Genomic DNA, 20,135 nt, shown 5'->3' with positions numbered 1-20,135 from the left:
TAATTCTATATGTGAAAAAACGATGGCACTGAATGTTGAAGTAAATTCTCCAAGGCCGCATAGCCAGTAAGTGACAGAGCTAAGATTAAGACCTATACCGTTTGGCTCCAGTATCCATATTTTAACCATTCTGCCATACAGCCTCTTGCTACAGTTTTCTGTAACGGATGCGTGTAGTGAACTATAAGTGGATTGAAATTGCTGGATAAAAGTCTTAGTTTGAAATCAGAAGACACAGCTGGAGAGACTGATGGGTGGTTGGTATTGATTTTGTATGTCTTGTAAAGAAGATTAGACTAGGGTTTCTCAACTATCTATAATGAGTTATCAGTTTTATTTATTATTATTTTAAAATTTCCAAAATGATGTAGACTGATATGCTTATAAAATATAAAACCACATGCTTGGGTATTAAGCAATGATAAATTGCTATAAAAGCCTCTTAACTGCTTACTCTCAATTTCTGTGCTTTCCTAATCATGAATTATTAAACAATTGGTGGAATAACATTTTGATGATCATTGGTTTACACGTTTTACTTTGTACTGTGGTGTCATTAAGGTTTCTAACCAGTCAGAAGGTCAGGTGATCATTTTAGGTACTGGTGCCTCTGTGAAGAATGGATTAGAGGCTGACAAGACTGATTACAGTGAGCCCAATTATGAATCAATGAGTGTAGTCCAGGCAAGAGATGATTAGAACCTACACTGAGGCTGTGGATGAAGCAATGTCAAGTGAGATAGATGGTTTTGAGAAACACTTTGGAAATGCAACTAGTCTAGGCCCATGACCATGATCGCCCATCCGCAGGTTCACTATAACAACTCCATGTGATTGTTGGCTCTGCTTTCCTCCTAAATTTAATTTTTTTAGACATCAATCTCAGGAGCTATTGTCTATGTACTTCTTAAATCAAAAATAATTATTTTCCTTCAAAATACATTGAGCATTTTGTTGAAGTGAAGGTCCTTTTAGACCCTGGGTTCCTGAGGTAGCAAAATGGGCTGGGATGAGGAAGGTCGGGTGACCTGGAGGGCTGAAAGAGAGTGAGGTGTCATTCTCTCTTTAAACAGGTATCTTGTGTGGAAACATGGAGCAGTGCTAAGGGTTGGTGTCTTGAGGGATGAGCCTTTAGAGGGAAGGACAGGTGACCCAAGAGCTGAGGCTGAGATTCTTTGAGCTGTTCAGGAAATGTGCAGTGTGACCACCTGAGCAGAGGGCCAGCAAGCAAGTTAATGGAGAGCCCTGCAGTCGGTAATGGGAAGAGGCTCAGGGTAGTGTGTGGTCTGTAGCAGGGACGTAGGGGATGGGTACTGACACCCAGGTAAAAAGTCAAGGTTTCAGTCTTGCGTGTTGAGATTCTAAGCAAGGACTTAATTGTGGTAGAAAAGGCTAGGAATTCAATTTTTGTGGACTTGAGTTTGAGGGCAAGGGAATGGTCATTTTCTGAATGTGCCAAGCACTTCAATAAATGCTTTACACATGTAATCTCATTTCATTCTCACAGTAAATCTGCCAAGTAGGTAGTACCCTTATTTTGAGAAAATTGAGGCTAAAACATGTTAAGAAATATGCCTAAATATGTACAGTTACGAGGTGGTGAAGCTTGTTTTTTGCTCTCCCATGCTTGCTTTTTTCCCAGGAGACCTGTTCCTTCCAGCTATGATTGTCCTGAGTGTCCAGGTGATGCGCCATTGACCTTTGGGTTTCCTTGTGTAATGAGAGCACAGAGCTTAGTATACTTGGCTGGGGAAAGCATCGTTTGGACTTGATAAATCTCCTGAATTTTTTTTCACTGCAGAGCCCTTTCTAAAGGGGAAAGTCCAAAGGAAATTCTTCAAAATTCAGAAGCTTCATTCTTTTAACAGCTCTTTATTGATCCTCTTCTATGAGTCAGGTATTATTTTAAACACTTAAGATATATTAGTAAATGAAACCAAAAAAATTCGCAATTCTAGTGGAGAAAAGATAGACAATAAAAAAAATTAATGTAATGTTTAATATAGTATGAGGTGATAAATCAATAGGAAAAATCAGGGTACAGGGCATCAGAATTATAATTTTAAATAGGGTTTCCATGGTAAATATCACTGAGCAGTTGGCATTTAATAAAAAAAAAAGTTGGGTCATGCTTGTACTCAAAGACTATCTGCTAGTCCCATAAAGCTGTATGTAAAGTACCATTACACTTTTCAAGAAGCCTGAATGTTTGGGGATTTTTCTTTCAGCCAGTGCTACCTCTGCCTACTTTAGCCCTGATTAGTGTCAACACTAGTGACCAGACACATAGTCCCAGCCCTCCTTTGGGGTTGAATTAATGAGACAAGCTCTGGTAATCTTTTGGAAACTTCCTCACTCTTCAGAGTGAGCTCTGAAAATAACTAGTGCTTAACTGGGCAAAATGAAATGTTAGGTGATGATGTGAATATTCTGCTGCAGTCTTCCCAATTAAATCCATCCTGCTTGGCCTGGCCACGTGATTTGACTTCTGCTCAGTGCCCTGAGGGATGGATTACCTGATTGACACTCTGGCACCCATGTGATGCAGAGGGCCACACGAGCTGAGAAGCATCTGTCACCATTTATAGCTTCGTTCCCTTGGTATTTCTCTTGATTCCTTTAAGAGTAAACTAATATTTTGTGAATATAATATTGTATACAAACTTGGGAAGATTCGTTTCTCCCTGTACCATAACATTGTCAGCTGTATTTAATGAATTCTGGTGACCTTGCGAGTATATTTTTTTTTCCCCTTTGGCACCCATCAGGAATAGAAAGAGTCCAAGAAAATGTTGTATCCATAAGGGGCAGTTTGAATGTAACTAAACAGACAGATGTTTCAGGAACATGCTTTTCTTAATCAGATATGGTCTGTGATGCACGGAATATCAGAAGGCTTGAAAAAAGCCAAAACTACAGAAGCCTCATGGAGCTGAAATACAAGTGTACCATGGCTTGTTAACAGGGCTTAACAGCTTGTATACTCTTTCACCCTGTTACATGCCTAATAAAGTAATAAAAATGTATGAGGGATAAAAAAAGGTTCTGATTTGTGAGACACAAAAATCTCTGCTGTGACTTAGAATAGCTTTTGGAGTTACAACTACATTTTTATATGTAATTTAAAGTGCAACTAACAGTTTGTAGAGAGCTAGTGTGCATGTGTGCAAGTTTTATTTAAATGTATTTACCTTTCACCATTATTATTATATATGCACACACTTTTTATGAAGGATAAGGTTTTGTTTCTAAATTAATTTTTCAGTAAAATGACTAACTGTTCTATTAATATGTCTCCAAACTCACTCACACTCACACACACACACCAAGAAAACAACCAAAAATATTTAGAGTTTTAAATTGATGAAGTCTTTTGTTAACATGCCTTGTTATTTAGCCCTGCTTGTGAGAACAAGCAATGTGTTTATTAATAAGATGAGAACACTTTCCAAATGTTGACACTATTTTCAAACTCTTAAAAATAACTTACATGCAGTTCATAAAAATTTGTGTCATAAACTTTTGGGTAGTCATTGCATGTCCACGAATGTTGCCCCTGCATTAGGTTTGTCATATTAAATTAATAATATGGACAGGAAAGTTACTGCTTAATTGTTTTTCTAAAGTGGGCAGAATGAATCACAGGGGCTGACTAACTTCCTGCTGTGGGATCATCCATTATAACTATTCTGGTCAAAATCCATTTCTTTAATCATTGGAGAGTTACACATAAAATAGTATTTGAATATGAATGAAGCAAAATACTTTTTCTCCTCTATTTTCCTTTTATTTTTAGTATTCACAAACATGTAGGCAAAACCTTAAGTAGGTAATTCATGTGTTTTTTTTCAAATTGCAATTTTATTGCAAATAATAATGTTATTATTGAATTCATATCATATATGTAATCATCTTTTCTTCTAAATAACAGGGTTTTCAAAATTATTACAATTAGTTCAAGTTTGTATATTCAGATCTTGAAAGAATCAGAGACTTGTGTTAAAAATATTTTGTTTTAACTTTAACTACTATCTGTCTGCTTTTATTTTTTTAAAGAAACTACTGTAAATTTCATGGTGGACTATGATTATTTCACTATAAATTAAAAATTTTAGAAATGAGTATTTTTATGAACTTGTTATTTTTCATGATTATGAACATAATGCATGGTCACTGGAAAATAAAAACAAAACTACAAAGTAGGAAGACCCATAATCAAATAAAATTATATCTATCATCTAGGAATAACCATGGTTGAAGTTTTTTATATATACATTCAGACTTTTCTAATATACCTCTATATTTTAGATATATATTAATATCAGTATAACTCTTTTATTTATTCACATATATTCAATGACATGTAATTTATATACATGTGTATTTACATGTAAACATAAGTGCCTATATATTACAGAAAAGATTTATAGCACAGATAGTTTTATAACCAATCTTTGCTTATGGAAATTAGGAATAAGAAATATGATTTGAGTCTTCATGAGTAGGTAGAGAAGGCAGCCATGCCATTAGCTTAACCTTTTATTTTATTCTTTACAAAAAATCCTTTCCATATAAATACAGTAAAACAAAATAAACGATTATATTTATTTATTTATTGTTTGAAAATTAATGTCTTTATTAGTCTTTGAGGAATATGAGTTTACCAACTGTACTGATTACGTGCTAATAATCAAAACAGAGACAGTATCCATTCTGCAAGAATTAAACTTACTGACACAGTTGTTCAATACGAGTTTCAGGAAAAGAAATCTTAAACAGAGAAAATGTTTTTGATGGAGAACGTACGGAAAAATGATTCATAGAGAAAAAACAAGCAAGACTTTAAAAAAGTAAAGGATAATGCCACTATTTTTAATTAAGCTGAGACATGAAAAATTAAATATACCTGCATTTAAATTAGGGAGAAAGAAAGGATAACAATAAGTGAGCAGTGTCCATAATGTATTCTGTGATCATCACAGTGACAGTGTTAACCGGGCAGCTGGGCCTGGTGAGACAGTTTTTTCTCTGCTGCGAGGATCAGCCTGCCAAGCAGACGGCATGGACATAGATCGTGACGGTTAACTTTATGTGTCGACTTGACTGGCCATGGGCGCCCAGATTAAACATTGTTTCTGGGTGTGTCCTTGAGGATGTTTTGAGATGAGATGAGCGTTGGAATCAGTGGACTCAGTGAAACAGACTGACCTCCCCTGTGTGTGTGGGCATCCTCCCATCCGTCCAAGACCCGAACAGAACGAAAGGTGGAGGAAGGCAGGAGGATTTGCTCTTTTTCTTCCTGCCTCACTGCTGAGCTGGAACATCTCATCTGATCTGGCCTGGCTCCCCTGTTTCCAGGCCCTCACACTCAGACTGAATCACACCACCGGCTTTCCTGGGCCTCCAGCTTGCAGATGGCAGATCTGGGGGCCTCTCAGCCTCCAGAATCACATCAGCCAATTTCTCATAATAAATCTCTGCAGATAGATGATAGATTGATAGATGATAGACAGATGATAGATAGATAGATAGATAGATAGATAGATAGATAGATAGATAGGTAGATAGATAGATAGATAGATAGATGATAGATAGGCAGATAGATATAGAGATAGATATAGTTAGATGGATAGCCTACTGTTCTGTTTCTCCGGAGAATGCTCACTGAGACACAGATAGACTAACAGTCTCCCCAAGTGCGGAAGAGAAACTCCATTAAATTCTTACAATCCAACCACTTGTTTTCCATGACCACTATCAATCTGCTTACACATCTTATTTTATCATCTTTTTCATCTCAATATACTTTTATTACAATTTCATTACAGGTCGATGTTTACAGATTGATTTACACTGAATGTATTTCAGGTAAGCTGTTCCTTAACCACATATGGGAAAGCAGAATAACCACGTGGATGGGCTGCCTCCAGATCCAACTTTTTCCTATAGACTGAAATATCATTAGTGGAATTTAGACACTAATGACCTTTACTTCTAAAGAGCCTGGATGTCCTTGATCTCATCTTCTTGAACTTTGACTTTTATTGTCACATCTGCACCTGTCTTCCTGGGGTTGGCAACACTGTCACTAAACACCAAAACTAAATATGAACACTTTTTAGTTCCATTGTATGCCTAGAACAGAGGCTTACATGGTAGGTGATTAAATATTTACTGTAAGAAAGTGGATTTTAAAATATACATTATTTAAGTTTTATTTTTACAAGAAACAAACAAAAAAGAAAGTGAAAAAGCTGAAGAAACTATATATAAAGAAATTACATATAAGGAAACTATAGGAATAGCCTCTATCTCTACCGTTGGCTGGTTCAGAAGCTCAAAAGGACCTTATGTTATAACATATCGGGTAAGTTCTCCCGCTCGGACCTCTGATAGCCTCCGGCAGTGTTGTAAAATATTCAGTGTTACATGAAACCTCTTTTCAACTTTCCAAGCCGTCAACTCCTTTATGTCAGCTTCCACTACAAAATAATGGTCTTTGGTTTCCTTCATTTCTTCATCAATAAATCTGTGATAGAGACTTCTGGCCACAGAACTCATAGACTATTTTGGTTGATGTAGGATCTTATATTTACTAACTACTGCCTTGTTGATTTCTTTTCTTTTTTAAAAAAATTTATTTGTTTATTTATTTTTGTCTCCGTTGGGTCTTCATCATTGGGTCTTCGTTGCTGCCTGTGGGCTTTCTCTAGTTGTGGTGAGCAGGGGCTACTCTTTGTTGCAGTGCGCAGAGCACGGGCTCTAGGCACGTAGGCTTCAGTAGTTGTGGCACGCAGGCTCTAGAGCACAGACTCAGTAGTTGTGGCACACGGGCTTAGTTGCTCCATGGCATGTGGGATCTTCCCGAACCAGGGATCAAACCCGTGGCCCCTGCATCGGCAGGCGGGTTCTAACCACTGCGCCACCAGGGAAGTCCCTGCCTTGTTGATTTCTTTAATAACATCATTAATTTGACAATAGGTTAGGTGGGATTTCACGTACACAAGAATGCCATTAAACTCATCAGAAGTTATAAATGACATTTCTTTAATACTTCTTTGCTCTTTGGGGGGCTTCTTTGTGGGTGCAGTTTCCTCATCTTTGGTTGTTCAGGGTCAAGATCTGATCCATTAACAAAGTTCTGGGTTACTTGAGGCGAATGGGAAGGAATGTTTTCTTTGAGATGTTCCACATCTTTACAATCTTCTCCAGGAGGTTCAGAGAGTTCCTTGAGTGAATTGTTGGTTTGTTCTTGATACTGAATTTCCAATTCCAATTTATTTAGAAGTTCATTTACTACAATGATCTCATCTCCTATTTTAATACAGTCCACAATTTCTCAATGACAGAGTTTTTTTTTTTAAATATTTCCAATCTTTTCATTAATATGAGAGTATAATTGTACCAGAAATGAGGAGGCCATCCTTTAAGCCTCTAGTGAGGGTCCGGGAGCAAAGGGCCCACTCAGCGGTGTCGCGAGGCGCCAAGACCCCTCCAGTCTGCACCGCAAGCCCAGGATCGGGAGACACGACTCAGGGAGCGAAATTCAAACTGCTCCTGGGACTCGGTGCAGAGCAAGCGCACATCAGCGCCCCAGGCAGGCTGCTCAGGGGTCGCGCGCGTTTCCGCCTCTTTTTCAAAATAAACAGTTATATTTAAATTAATAAATCTGTGCTCCCTGTTTCACCCATTCTGCAATTCATATACGAGCTCCATATTAAAGCCTCCTTTATTTCTCCCTTTCCCTGAAAATAACAGGGAACATGGGCCATGTTAACAGGGCCATGTCTTGTCTTTATATCACCCTCAGTGTTTATGATGGGTGAGCACAAGGTAGGTAGGTCCTTAATAATTAACTGATAATGGATCTTATACCTTTCTGGGATGGGGCATCAGTATTTATCTAGACATGTTGTCTTCAGGAGCAATGACATTTCTTTCACTTGTGAATCCCAACGTGCATTTAATGAATAAAATATTTATTTAAGTACTTCTATGGCTTTGGAGAATGTTCTAGAATATCCTATAAGAGTATATAGAAGGAAATGTGCTTTTTTGGCAAATTCTGATTTTTGGGGGATAGGGGAGCTGAGACCTATATATCCCCTTAGTCCTTTAATATCTTTATTTTAACTCAGTTATTTAGATTTTTTAAATTATATAAGTTACAGGTGTATAATATAGTGATTCACAATTTTTAAAGGTTATACTCCATTTATAGTTATTATAAAATATTTTTTATATCCTCCCTTGTTGTACAACATATCCTTGTAGCTAATTTTATACATAATAATTTGTACCTCTTAATCCCCTACTCCTATATTGCTACTACAATTATTCTTATATATTATCCCTACTTAGTTATTTTTTATCTTATAAAATTCTAGGTATCTAAAAATAATGAATAATGCAGTCTTATATCATGCAAATCAGAAGCAATGCTTATTTTTAATTATTATTTTATAGAACAGTGTGTAGATACTGAAAATTTAAGTAATGAAAATGTGAAAGCTAAAACATTCTATTAATTAATCCAGATACATTACTTCTATCTATAGCAAACATGGAAATCTTTTCTTTAAAATTTATTTTTATTTTACTTTAATCTTTTAATAGACTTTATTTTTTAGGGTAGTTTTAGGTTCACAGAGAAATTGAGTGGAAGACACAGAGATTTCCTATATATCCTTTGTCCCCACATGCACACAGCCTCCCCACGATCAAAATCACATACCAGAGTGGTAGACTTGTTACAGTCAATGAACTACATTGACACATCATTATGTTTAGCTTTGAAAAACTGCCAAAGTGTTTACCAAAGTGGCTGTACAATTATGCATTCCCATTGGCAATGAATGGGAGTTCCTGTTGCTCCACACACTTGCCAGCATTTGGTGTTGTTAATCTTCTAAATTTTGGCCATTCTAATAGTTGTGTAGTGGTATCTCATTGTTTTAATTTTCAAATTCTTAATGACGTATAATGTTAAACATCTTTTCATATGCTATTTTGTCACCTGTGTATTGCCTTTGGTGAAGTGTCTGGTCAAATTTTTGGGCTATTGTTTAGTTTAGTTGTTTTTCTTATTGTTGAATTTTAAGAGTTCTTTGTATATTTTGGATAATAGTCCTTTGTCAGATATATCTTCTGCAAATATTTTCTCCTGGTCTCTATCTTGTCTTCTCCTGTTATTAACTTTTTCTTTTGTGAGTATTGACAGATTGTTTCTTTCAAGGAATTGGTCCATTTAATCTATGTTATCAAATATTCGAGCCAGAGCTGTTCATACTTTTTATTATTCTTTTAATGTCCATGGGACCTCTAGTGATGTCTCCTTTTTCATTTCCAATATTAGTAATTTGTATCTTCTCTCTTTTCTTCTTAGTTATCCTGGCTAGAGTCTCATCAAATTTATTAATCTTTTCAAAGAACTAGCTTTTGTTTTTGTTGATTTTTCTCTGTTGATGTCCTGTTTTCAATTTTATTGGTTTCTGTTCTAATTTTTAGTCTTTATTTAAAATTTTTTTTAGTTTCCTAAGGTGGAAGCTTAGATTACTGATTTTAGATCTGTCTTCTTTCTTAGTATATGTATTCAATGCTATGCATTTCTCTCTAAGCTCTGCTTTCCTTGCATCTCACAGTAAGTTGTGTTTCCATTTTCATTTTGTTCAAAATATTTTTAAAATTTCTCTTGAGATTTCTTCTTTGACTCATGTATTATTTAGAAGTGTGTTGTCCAACCCCCAACTGTTTTGGGATTTTCCAGCTATTATTCTGTTATTGATTTCTAGCATAATTCCATTGTGATTTGAGAGCAGACATTGTATAATTTCTATTCTTTTAAACTTGTTAAGGTGGGTTTTATGGTCCAGAAGGTGGTCTCAAGTGAGTTTGAGAAGAATGTCTGTTCTGCTGTGGTTGGATGAAATGGCCAATAAATGTCAGTTATATCCAGTTGATTGATGGTGATATCAACATAGTTCAACTAAGTCCTCACCGGTTTTCTGCCTGCTCGATCTGTCCCCTTCTGATAGAGGGGTGTTGAAGTCTCCAACTCTTGTGGCAGATTCATCTGTTTCTCCTTGCAATTTATCAGTTTTTGCCTCACATATTTTGACACTCTCTGGTTTGGTGCAAACACATTAGCAATTGTTATGTCTTCTTGGGGAACTGACCACTTTATCATTACATAATGCCCCTGTTTATCCCTGACAAGTTTTCTTGCTCTGAAGTCTGCTCTGTCTGAAATTAACATAGCTGCTACTGCTTTCTTTTGATTAGTACAAGCATGGTATATCTTTCTCATTGATTTACTGTTAATCTTTATGTGTCTTCACTTTTAAAGTGGGTTTCTTATAGACAACATATAATTGGGTCTTGGTTTTTGTTCCACTGTGACAATCTCTGTCTTTTAATCAATATGATGAGACTATTGATGTTTAAAATGAGTATTGCTATAATTGGAGTAATATCTACCGTATTTGTTACTGTTTTCTATTCATTGCCCTTATTCTTTGACCCTATTTTTGTCTTTCACTCTTTTTCTGCCATTTGTGGTTTTAATTGAGACTTTTACATGATCTCATTTTCTCTTCTTCCTTAGCATATTAGTTATACTTGAAAAAAAAATTTTTTTAGTGGTTGCCCAGAATTTGCAATAATTTACAACTAATCCAAGTGTACTTTCTGATAGTATTATACTACCACCTCACAGATAGTGTGAGTGCCTTATAATAACAAAATAATCCTAATTCTTCCCTCCTGTCCCTTATTTTATTGCTGTCACTCATTTTACTTACACATAAGCAGACAGGTGCATATATATATATATATATATATATATATATATATATATATATATATACACACATACACACACACACATATATACGTATGTATATATATATTTGAATACATTGTTGCTATTATTATTTTGAACAAATGTTAGATCAATTAAGAATAAGAAAAGTACAAGTTTTAATTTTATTATATCTTTACTGATTCCTTCTCCAGTGCTCTTTTTGTCTTTATGTAGATTCAGGTTTCTGATCTATATCATTTTCCTTCTCTGTGAAGAACTTCTTTTCACATTTCTTTCAAGGCAGGTCTACAGGCAACAAATACCCTTAATTTTCATTTGTCTGAGAAAGTCTATTTCTCCTTCACTTTCGAAGGATAATTTTGTAGGGTAAGGAATTCTAGGTAAATGTTTTGTTTTGCTTTGTTCTTTACCTTATGCTTTAAGTGTTTCACTCAACTCTCCTTTCTTGGCATTGTTTTGCAGAAGAAGTCAGGTGTAGTTATTATCTTTACTCTTGTATAGATAAGATGTCTTATCCTCTGGCTTCTTTCAAGATGTTTTCTTTATCTTTGCTCTTTTGCAGTTGGAATATATGCCTAGGTGTAGATTCTTTTTAATCTTTTAGTTTGGTGTCTAACATTAATTTTGGAATATTCTGTCATGATTGCTCAAGTATTTCTTCTTTTCGCTCTTTTTTTCTCCTCCTGGAATTTCTATTAGGTGTATATTACACTTTGGTAGTTGCCTCTTAGCAGAATGAGACCTGTGATGGACTTCTGATCTCTAGAACTGTATAGGAATAGATTTGTGTTATTTTAAGTCACTAAGTTTGTGATAATTTGCCACAGCAGTAATAGTATTTTGACAATTTCTCTTACCATATTTACATTTTTCTTTCTCTTTGATCCAGATTTTCCTTTTCTAACCTACTTTGCCTGCATCTTTTGTTTTAACTGACTTAAATGCTTCCCCAGAAAAATATAATGCTGGTAATAAATGAACAAACAAAACAGTGCAGCATACTGTCCAAGATCAGATCATATAAAAGTTGTACTAAGGCAAACAATTTAAAAATGCTGCTTAATAAATCAAGGGTCTTATTTTAGATCACTGAGAGATTTTCAAGTAAGAAAAATGCCATCATGCCGTGTTGTTAATCAAAGATAGCTCTATGAGAACTTTAGTCAAGCTCTTCTTTGAAAAAGGTGAAGAAAGTGTCTTGGTGAAGTGATAAAGAGGGTCTTCTAAATGTCATTCTCTGGAGAAGTTGCTCCACCTGGGCAAAACAATTATGAGGACTGATTACTCAGATGTAGATGAAATAAGAGGTAAGGAGACCATATGATTTATCATCCACACTTAGATACCTTTGAAAGTAAAAGGGGGCACTATTAATAATTAAGCCAGGTAACAAGCATAACAGTGGTGAACTGGGAAAACTGGGACCTATGATTCATCTAATTGAGGAGAGTAGCTTTACTGAAGGAAAATAATATGTCTTAAAAGGAGTGTGCAAATAATGAATATTAGGATTAAACATTGTAGTGTTTAAAAGTACAAGCTTTAAAGCCAGAGAATCTGGGTTCACTACTTACCATCATTAGTTCCCCATCTGTAGAATGGGGAGTAAAAGTGATTATTTCATTGTGATATTATGATGATTGAATGACATAATGTACATGGAGTTTTTACATAGTGTCTGACCCAGAGCAAGTGCTCAAGAAATACCATTTTCCCTCTTTCTCCTTACTAATAGTGACATTATTTGTCAAATGTGGTAAAGTAATAAAATGAAAGTTTAAGTAGGAATGGTAAAGTTGGTTGTCAGTGGGTTTTGGGCAATAACAGTATGTGTTTGATCTGTTACCGGAGTCTAAATTTAAAAGTAAGTTGCTAAGTGGTTGAGATATAAAACAAGACAATATATCTCCCCTTAAGAAATATAATTTCCTCATCTTACAGTCACTGAGGGCCTAACACACGATAGGTACTGTGCTAATCATGGAGTACAACTTAGATGGATAAGATGTGGTATGTCTTTCTTAGTTGAAATTCGCAGTATAATATTTCTATATTTCAGATTTTTCTATTGGAGGGATCAGCAATGTGAATGTTACAAAAGGGTAAGACCATTCTCTGCTGTAAGCTCTGATAGGACAGTTCCTGTGTCTATTTGCCACACGGCTGTGTGTGCAGAGTAGAGTGTGGTGTCTGGCTCACAGTAGTTGCTCCATAAGTAAGTGGTTGAATAAATTAAAAAGATATCAGTTTCACTCCTGAAATCTTATAATCACACTGAAAGGAAAACTATTTCTCTACTAGTCACAACATTTCTGACATCAAATGTACGGTTTTCCACACCAAGCAATTCTGACATTAACTACCTAGAGTTAGTGCAGATCCCACAGGTTGAGGGCTCAGTCCTACAAGACTACACCTCACTTCAGGTGCCAATCATAAGTGGTGGGTCCCCAGGTTATCTACACTGCTGTCCAACTTGGCTGCAAATCAGGGATTCCCATAGTCCCCTTCTCAGGTTTGACAATTTGCTAAAATTGCTCGCAGAACTCAGGGAAACACTTCTGTTTACAGGTTTATTACAAAGGATATAATAAAATATACAGATGAGCAGCCAGATGAAGAGGTACGTAGGGCAAGGTCTGGAAGGGTCCTAAGCACAGCTTCTGTTCCTTTGGGGCAGAGTGTTCTACCCTCCAGACACATGGGTGTGTTCATCAACTTGCAGGTTCTCTGAACCTCATAATTTAGGAATTTTTGTGGAGGCTTTATCATGTAGGCATAATCGATTATTAACTCAGTCTCCAGCCTCTCTCCCCTCCGTGGAGGATGGGAGTTGGGGCTGTAAGTTTTAAGCTTCTAATCATGGCTTGGTCTTTCTGGTGACCATCCCCCATCTCCAAACTACATAGGGACCCCGAGTCACCACACATCTCCTTAGCGTGCAAAAAGACACTTATCACTCTGGAGATTCTAAGGGCCTTAGGAGTTATTTTATCAGGAACTGAGTTTAAAAGACCAAATGTTAGAACAAAAGATGCTTTTAGTACCCCTGTCACTCAGGAGATGACCAGGATTTTAGGGGACTCTGTGTTAGGAACTGGGGGAAGGACCACTGTATATATTTCTTATTATTTCACACATACCTTTTAATTTCAGTATAGAATAATCAACACTCTATTGTTAAGAACCCATACAAGGGACATTGAGAGATGGCAACATTTTCTACAAGTTGATTTAAGAGGAAATACTATAAATACTATTACTAGAATTCTTTTATTTTAATGGAGAAATCACTCCAATAGAACAATTTATATATTCTATCCACAAATATTAGTGAAAGCATAATCTTGACTCTTGGTGAATATTATTTATAATCCTTATAAAATAGCGTATGGTTAAGTACTTGAGAATATTGTAAAGGAAGATTTCAGTGTTCACTTAAAGATGCAAGATTTCAGTCTTAGACCTGACTTTATATTTATTTATTTATTATTTTATATATATAGATTTTAAAAATTTATTTTATTTATTTATTTTTGTCTGCATTGGGTCTTTGTTGCTGCACGTGGGCTTCCTCTAGTTGTGGCGAGCGGGGTCTACTCTTCATTCCGGTGCGCAGGCTTCTCATTGCGGTGGCTTCTCTTGTTGCGGAGCACAGGCTCTAGGCACTCAGGCTTCAGTAGTTGTGGCACGTGGGCTCAGTAGTTATGGCTTGCGGGCTCTAGAGCGCAGGCTCAGTAGTTGTGGTGCACGGGCTTATTTGCTCCACGACATGTGGGATCTTCCTGGACCAGGGTTCGAACCCGTGTCCCCTGCATTGGCAGGCGGGTGCTTAACCACTGTGCCACCAGGGAAGCCCCTGATTTTATACTTAAATCACATCACAGAGATGCTTAGAGATATAATAAATAACGAAGGGCTAATTCATTTTATAATGTTTTAATCTTTACCATCAAGATTAAATATAGGCCAATAACAACTTATTTCTTATTTTTAAAAAGTAGTAAAAAAAATATATATAGTTGAAATGCTTCACTACTTTTTATTAGAATAATACTTTTTTCCCTTGTCTGATATTACTTCAGGATAATAAAATTTGTGTGGTTTTGGTTTATACAATAAAATTCTTAATGCTCATGAAGGACATAGAGTACAGGAGATGGAGTCAGAGAGATGAGGATGAGATCATTAGAGATTTATGGGAAGTCGTGAGAACTTTGGCTTTTATTCTGAAATCAATGGGAAGTCATTGGAGAGTTTAAGCAGAGTGACAGAATCTTAAGTTTTAAAAAGATCATTCTGCATGCTGTGTTGTGAACAGATTATAGGAATGTAAGGTGTAAAACAGAGTGAATGGTTATCACTTGACATGGGATAGAAAGACTAGAGGTGATAAGAAGTGATCTTAATTTTGGATGTATTTTTAAGGTAAAACTGTCATTTTTTTTTCTTTTTGGAAAGATAGCTGTGAGGTGTGAGAGAGGAGTCAGGGACCATTTCAAGGTGTTTGGACTAAGCAGTTGGATAGATGAAGTTACCATTTACTAACAAAAGAAGTTTTTTTTTCAGGATTGTGTGGATATCAGGAGTTTAAGTTTCAGATGTCTATAAGACATCCAAGCAGAATGGAGATAGATGTATGAATTTGGAGTTTAGAAGATAGATCAGAATTAGAAGTATGTTTGTGAGTCATCAAGATACAGATATGTTTAAAGCCATGGTACCAAATGATATCATCAAGGGAGTGTAAATGCAAGCACAGAAGTGAGGTAGTTACCAGAGAGGGATTTAGGATTAAGAGAAGAATTTTGGTTTGGGTTTGCTTTATAATTAGTATGATCCAGTAGAGAGGGAAAAAAACTTATCATGCAGTAGTGACAATTGCTGGAAACATATAAGAGACTGGGATCCAGTTCTCAAAGAGAAGTCTTGGCATTATACAGGATCAAGGTAGTTTGGTTGTTATACATCAAAACTAACAGTTGATATTTTGTGACCTTTTAAATTTTAGCCATTCTGGTGGTGTATAATGGTATCTAATTTTGCTTTCAATTTGCATTTCTCTGCTGTTTATGAGGTTGAACACTTTTTCATATGGTAGTTGTCCATTTGGATTTTCTTTTTTCTAGTGAATCCATTCATAAAACTTGAAGGCAAATAAAGAAGAAGGAAAATTAGAGCATTAGAGGCTGTAGGACAACATCAGAGGATCTAACATGTGGGTAGTTGAAGTCCCAGAGGAGCGGTGAGAGAGAACCAGGTAATTTGATCACATAAAAACTGAAAACTTCCCAAAATTTTTGAAAGATATTAACCCACATATCCAAAAAACTTAGTGAACCTGAAGCAAGGTAAATACAAATTTAACCACACTTAGAGACATCATGTCAGACATGTGAAGATGAAGGATAAAAAGAAAACAGAAGAACAAATATGAGAGGCAGCCAGATAAAAAAGATGTTACCGTCAATGGAAAAGCAATAGGTGCTTACTTCTCATCAGAAACAGTGACATTGTAATATACAGTGCATACCAGAGGGTCTATTTCTTGAGGTTACAGAGGAAACCTTTTCATAATCAAAAGGATAACAGAGCCTTGACCAACAATTTCTACAGCAACTAGTCCAGGAGCCAAAACGCAACCTCTGCAATAATCAGCCCAGAGCAACTGGGACTTCGCCAATGACTGCCAGCTTCCCTGCTTCCAAATCAGGATCAGCCAGAGGGCCAAATACATTCCCTAACAATCACATAAGAGGCCCCATTTTGAGTCATCCTACCTCCATCTTTCCCATGCCAACAGCCTTTACTCAAAATATAACTAAAGCCTTCCTTTTTGTTCACTATAAAGCCTTCCAGCTTCCCTGTCTGCCTTTGAGTTTGTGTCAAATGCAACTTGTATTAGTTTCCTATGGCTGCTATAACAAATTACCACAAATTTAGTGGCTTAACACAACACACATTTATTATTTTACATTTCTGGAAGTCAGAAGTCCAAAATGGGTCTTATGGGGCTAAAATAAAGGTGTCAGCAGAGCAGTGGCCCTTCTAGAGATTCTAGGGAAGAATCCATTCCTTGTCTTTACCAGCTTTTACAGGCTGTCCACATTTCTTGACTTGTGGCTACATCACTCTGACCTCTGCTTCTGCTGTCCCATCTTTCCTGACTCTTGACTCTCTTGCCTCTCTCATAGAGACCCTTGTGATTACTTTCAGTCCACCTGTATTATCCAAGGTAATTTCCTCATCTCAAGATCCTTAAGTTAATCATATCTGCAGAGTCTGTTTTTCCATGTAAGGCAACATATTCATAGGTCCCAGGTATTAGGCATGGACATCTGTGATGGTTAATTTTATGTGTCAATTGGACTGGGCCACAGGGTCCCCAGACATGTGGTCGAACATTATTTTGTGTGTGTCTGTGAGAGAGTTTTTGGATGAGATTAACATTTGAATCAGCAGATTTAGTAAAGCGGATTGCCCTTCCTAATGTGGATGTTCCTCATCCAATCAGTTGAAAACTGAAGAGAACAAGAAGGATGAGTCAGAGGGAACTTCTCTGGCCTTACTACTCAGCTGGGACATCAGTCTTCTCCTTCGTTTGGACTAGAACTTATGCCACTGGCTCTCCTGGGCCTCTAGCTTGCCAACCACAGATCTTGGGACTTCTCAGCTAATTTTGTATAATAATCTCTAGTTCACTGAGATTCCTCATTATAATCTCTTTATATATATATAGACACAGACACAGACACTACATATATAGTATAGCGTGTACTATATACATATTGTATCAGTTGTAGATGTGTATGTATATATATCTATACACACACGGAGTCAGTTCTAGTTATTCATGGTAGTTACGTTCTATAAAATTTTCATGAACATTGAATTAGCCAGCATGAAACTATTGTCCTTAGGGGAAACAGAGGGTTAGGCTCCTGTGAGCCTCTGGTCACAAAATTTTTATCAACCAAACAACATACAACCTTGTTTTATGTGTGCTTCTGCTTATAGATACCTTATTTAATATACATTTCTTACAAATAATTAATTCCATGTTTTTTGAATGATTTAAAGCCAGAGGCTTTGGAAGCCATTTGTGTTATACGGGTTAATTTGCCTAAATCCTTGTAAGTCTCATCAGCTTTGAAAATCTACTCTTCTGTAGATCACTTAGCAGATGTTTTAAAATTTCTTCTGCAGTCTCCTGATCTGAACCTGTTTTGCTTGCAAATTTAACATTTTCCTTACCATGTCACCACTTGAAATGTGAGACAGCCAACACTAGCAAGGAAGGATTTACCATTTTCCTGGGTAACATGACTATGATTTTCTTTGGCTTTGAGCCTCACAACAGTACTGTCCACTATGTGTTTTTGTTTGTTTGTTTGTTTGTTTTTAATTCAGTCATCACCTCATGAATCCACAAATTCAGCTGCTTTTCCATAGCTTCATCACACACTATAGATGTTATTTTAGCACTTTCTGGAGCATTTTACATACAAATGGGCAAATTTTTTCTTCCTTTTTCTGAATGCTCTATATTGTTGATTCATTAACATTGAACTCATGGTTACAGCACTATAATTCATGCCTGAATGAAGCTTATCCAACACATATATTGTCTCTGTAAGGCACATCACAGCCTTCTTGCACTTAGGAACACTAGACAGTACTTCAGCACTATGCTTTACGGTCATTTTAAACAGAAAACTCTTCAGCAAAAGGTACAACCCCCCCCAAAATGTGGTTCTAAATAAGCCATGAAAAAGACATTTGTTTATATATGAGATCTGAAACAAGATGGCAGTGTCACCTTGTTTGATCTCAGCTGGGAACAAGCAGGTCAGTCAAGCCAAAATTTTGCAGCTCTACACATGTCTATGAAAGTGCTGCAAGTATTTATTTTGGGGTTATAGATAAATTTTAGTGGGTAGACAAATTCACAAATACAGAATACACAATAATTAGAATTGGCTGTTGAAGGGGTGTATATGTGTATTTCTGAATTTTTCTTGAAATTTATATGTAAAGGTACTCACAATGTCATTGAGGTCAAATCATGTGATTATTTCTGCATTTCTGAGAAAAGACCTCTACCTCTCCACCTCTCCATCTCAGTAGTAAGCAAAGTAGACAAAAATCTCCAATCTTATGGAGTTTGCATTTGGTGGCACGTTAAGTATTGGCATATTAGATGAAACTTATAAGGCCTGGTTATGAATATATTAATTTTAACAGTTCCTGTAATATTTTGCATTTCATTTTTCTTACCTTCCTAAATTTCAATATATACTTCCTTACTCTGCCTCGGTAAAGCCTGCCTCTCACAACTGACTACATATAGTTTGAAGATCTAACCAATCTTAGACCTGCTGATGGAGAATAGGTCCCCAAAGATTGATATGCTGCTGAGAAGTGGCATGCTGTTTCCTTCCCTTGGAACACTTCAGCTTGTCCTTAATCCTTTGCAGAGCTGACTGCTGACAAGGTGGTTTATTAGAGCTGATCCTAAGCACAGCTTGCTATCTTCAAAAAAAAAAAATTAAAAGATAAACTTGTACTGAGAAAAAGTCCTATCATCAGTTAGGCTGGCAGTCAGCTTATTCGTATCAGCCAGTGCTCTCAGGTGTGATTTGCTGTTTTTAGTATTACTCATCACGTATCTGTTAATTTTTTCTCAGGCCAAACACAAAGATTAGAATTGTGCATGGAAGTTTGTAAGTTTTAAATTTTCTTCTCCTTTATGGGCGTAATTTGTACCTAGTATGTAGGGATGGGAAAAGCAAACCAAAATTAAAAAAACTCCGAAGGTCAACCAGGTATATCTAGTCAAGTGATTAGGACTGGGGGAATGATAACATTTTATACTGTATAAAGTAAATTTAATGGTAGAGAGTATGTGTACACTACGAGGTATTCAATGAAATATTCGTATGCTTAGTGAAACCAACACAATCAAAATATTTTCTACTTCCATCTCTTCTTTGAATGAAGCCCAAATCTGATGTTTATAAAAAACCAAAGCTTTGTTGTACAGTGACAAGATTTCAGATTTCCATTGTATAGTTTCATTCAGTTACCAAAAAGTGTTGTTGAAAATTTATGACTATCTAAAGACAGTCAGCAAATGGATAATACTGGAAACACGAGTATTTTCTGCTAAAACACCTCAGAAAAATACTATACATCATCATTTTATTCAGCCTAATTTATCCATAATTATGCTGTGTTTAAAAATAAGAGTATTTTCTAGTAAATATTTTATTCTTAAAAAAATCCCTATGTAGATTGCTTTCAGCATATAATC

The 20,135-nt window shown here is 36.1% G+C and overlaps 1 pseudogene; it reads right to left on the bottom strand.

Annotated features, from left to right (window-relative positions):
- Window positions 1-6,348: 6,348 nt before the first annotated feature.
- LOC137763864 (spindle and kinetochore-associated protein 1-like) lies at window positions 6,349-7,423 on the bottom strand (annotated as a pseudogene).
- Window positions 7,424-20,135: the final 12,712 nt, after the last annotated feature.

The sequence above is a fragment of the Eschrichtius robustus genome, chromosome 4 (genome assembly GCF_028021215.1).
Source record: "Eschrichtius robustus isolate mEscRob2 chromosome 4, mEscRob2.pri, whole genome shotgun sequence".
NCBI classification, from domain to species: domain Eukaryota; kingdom Metazoa; phylum Chordata; class Mammalia; order Artiodactyla; family Eschrichtiidae; genus Eschrichtius; species Eschrichtius robustus.
This window is presented reverse-complemented; position numbering and strand designations above follow the sequence as displayed.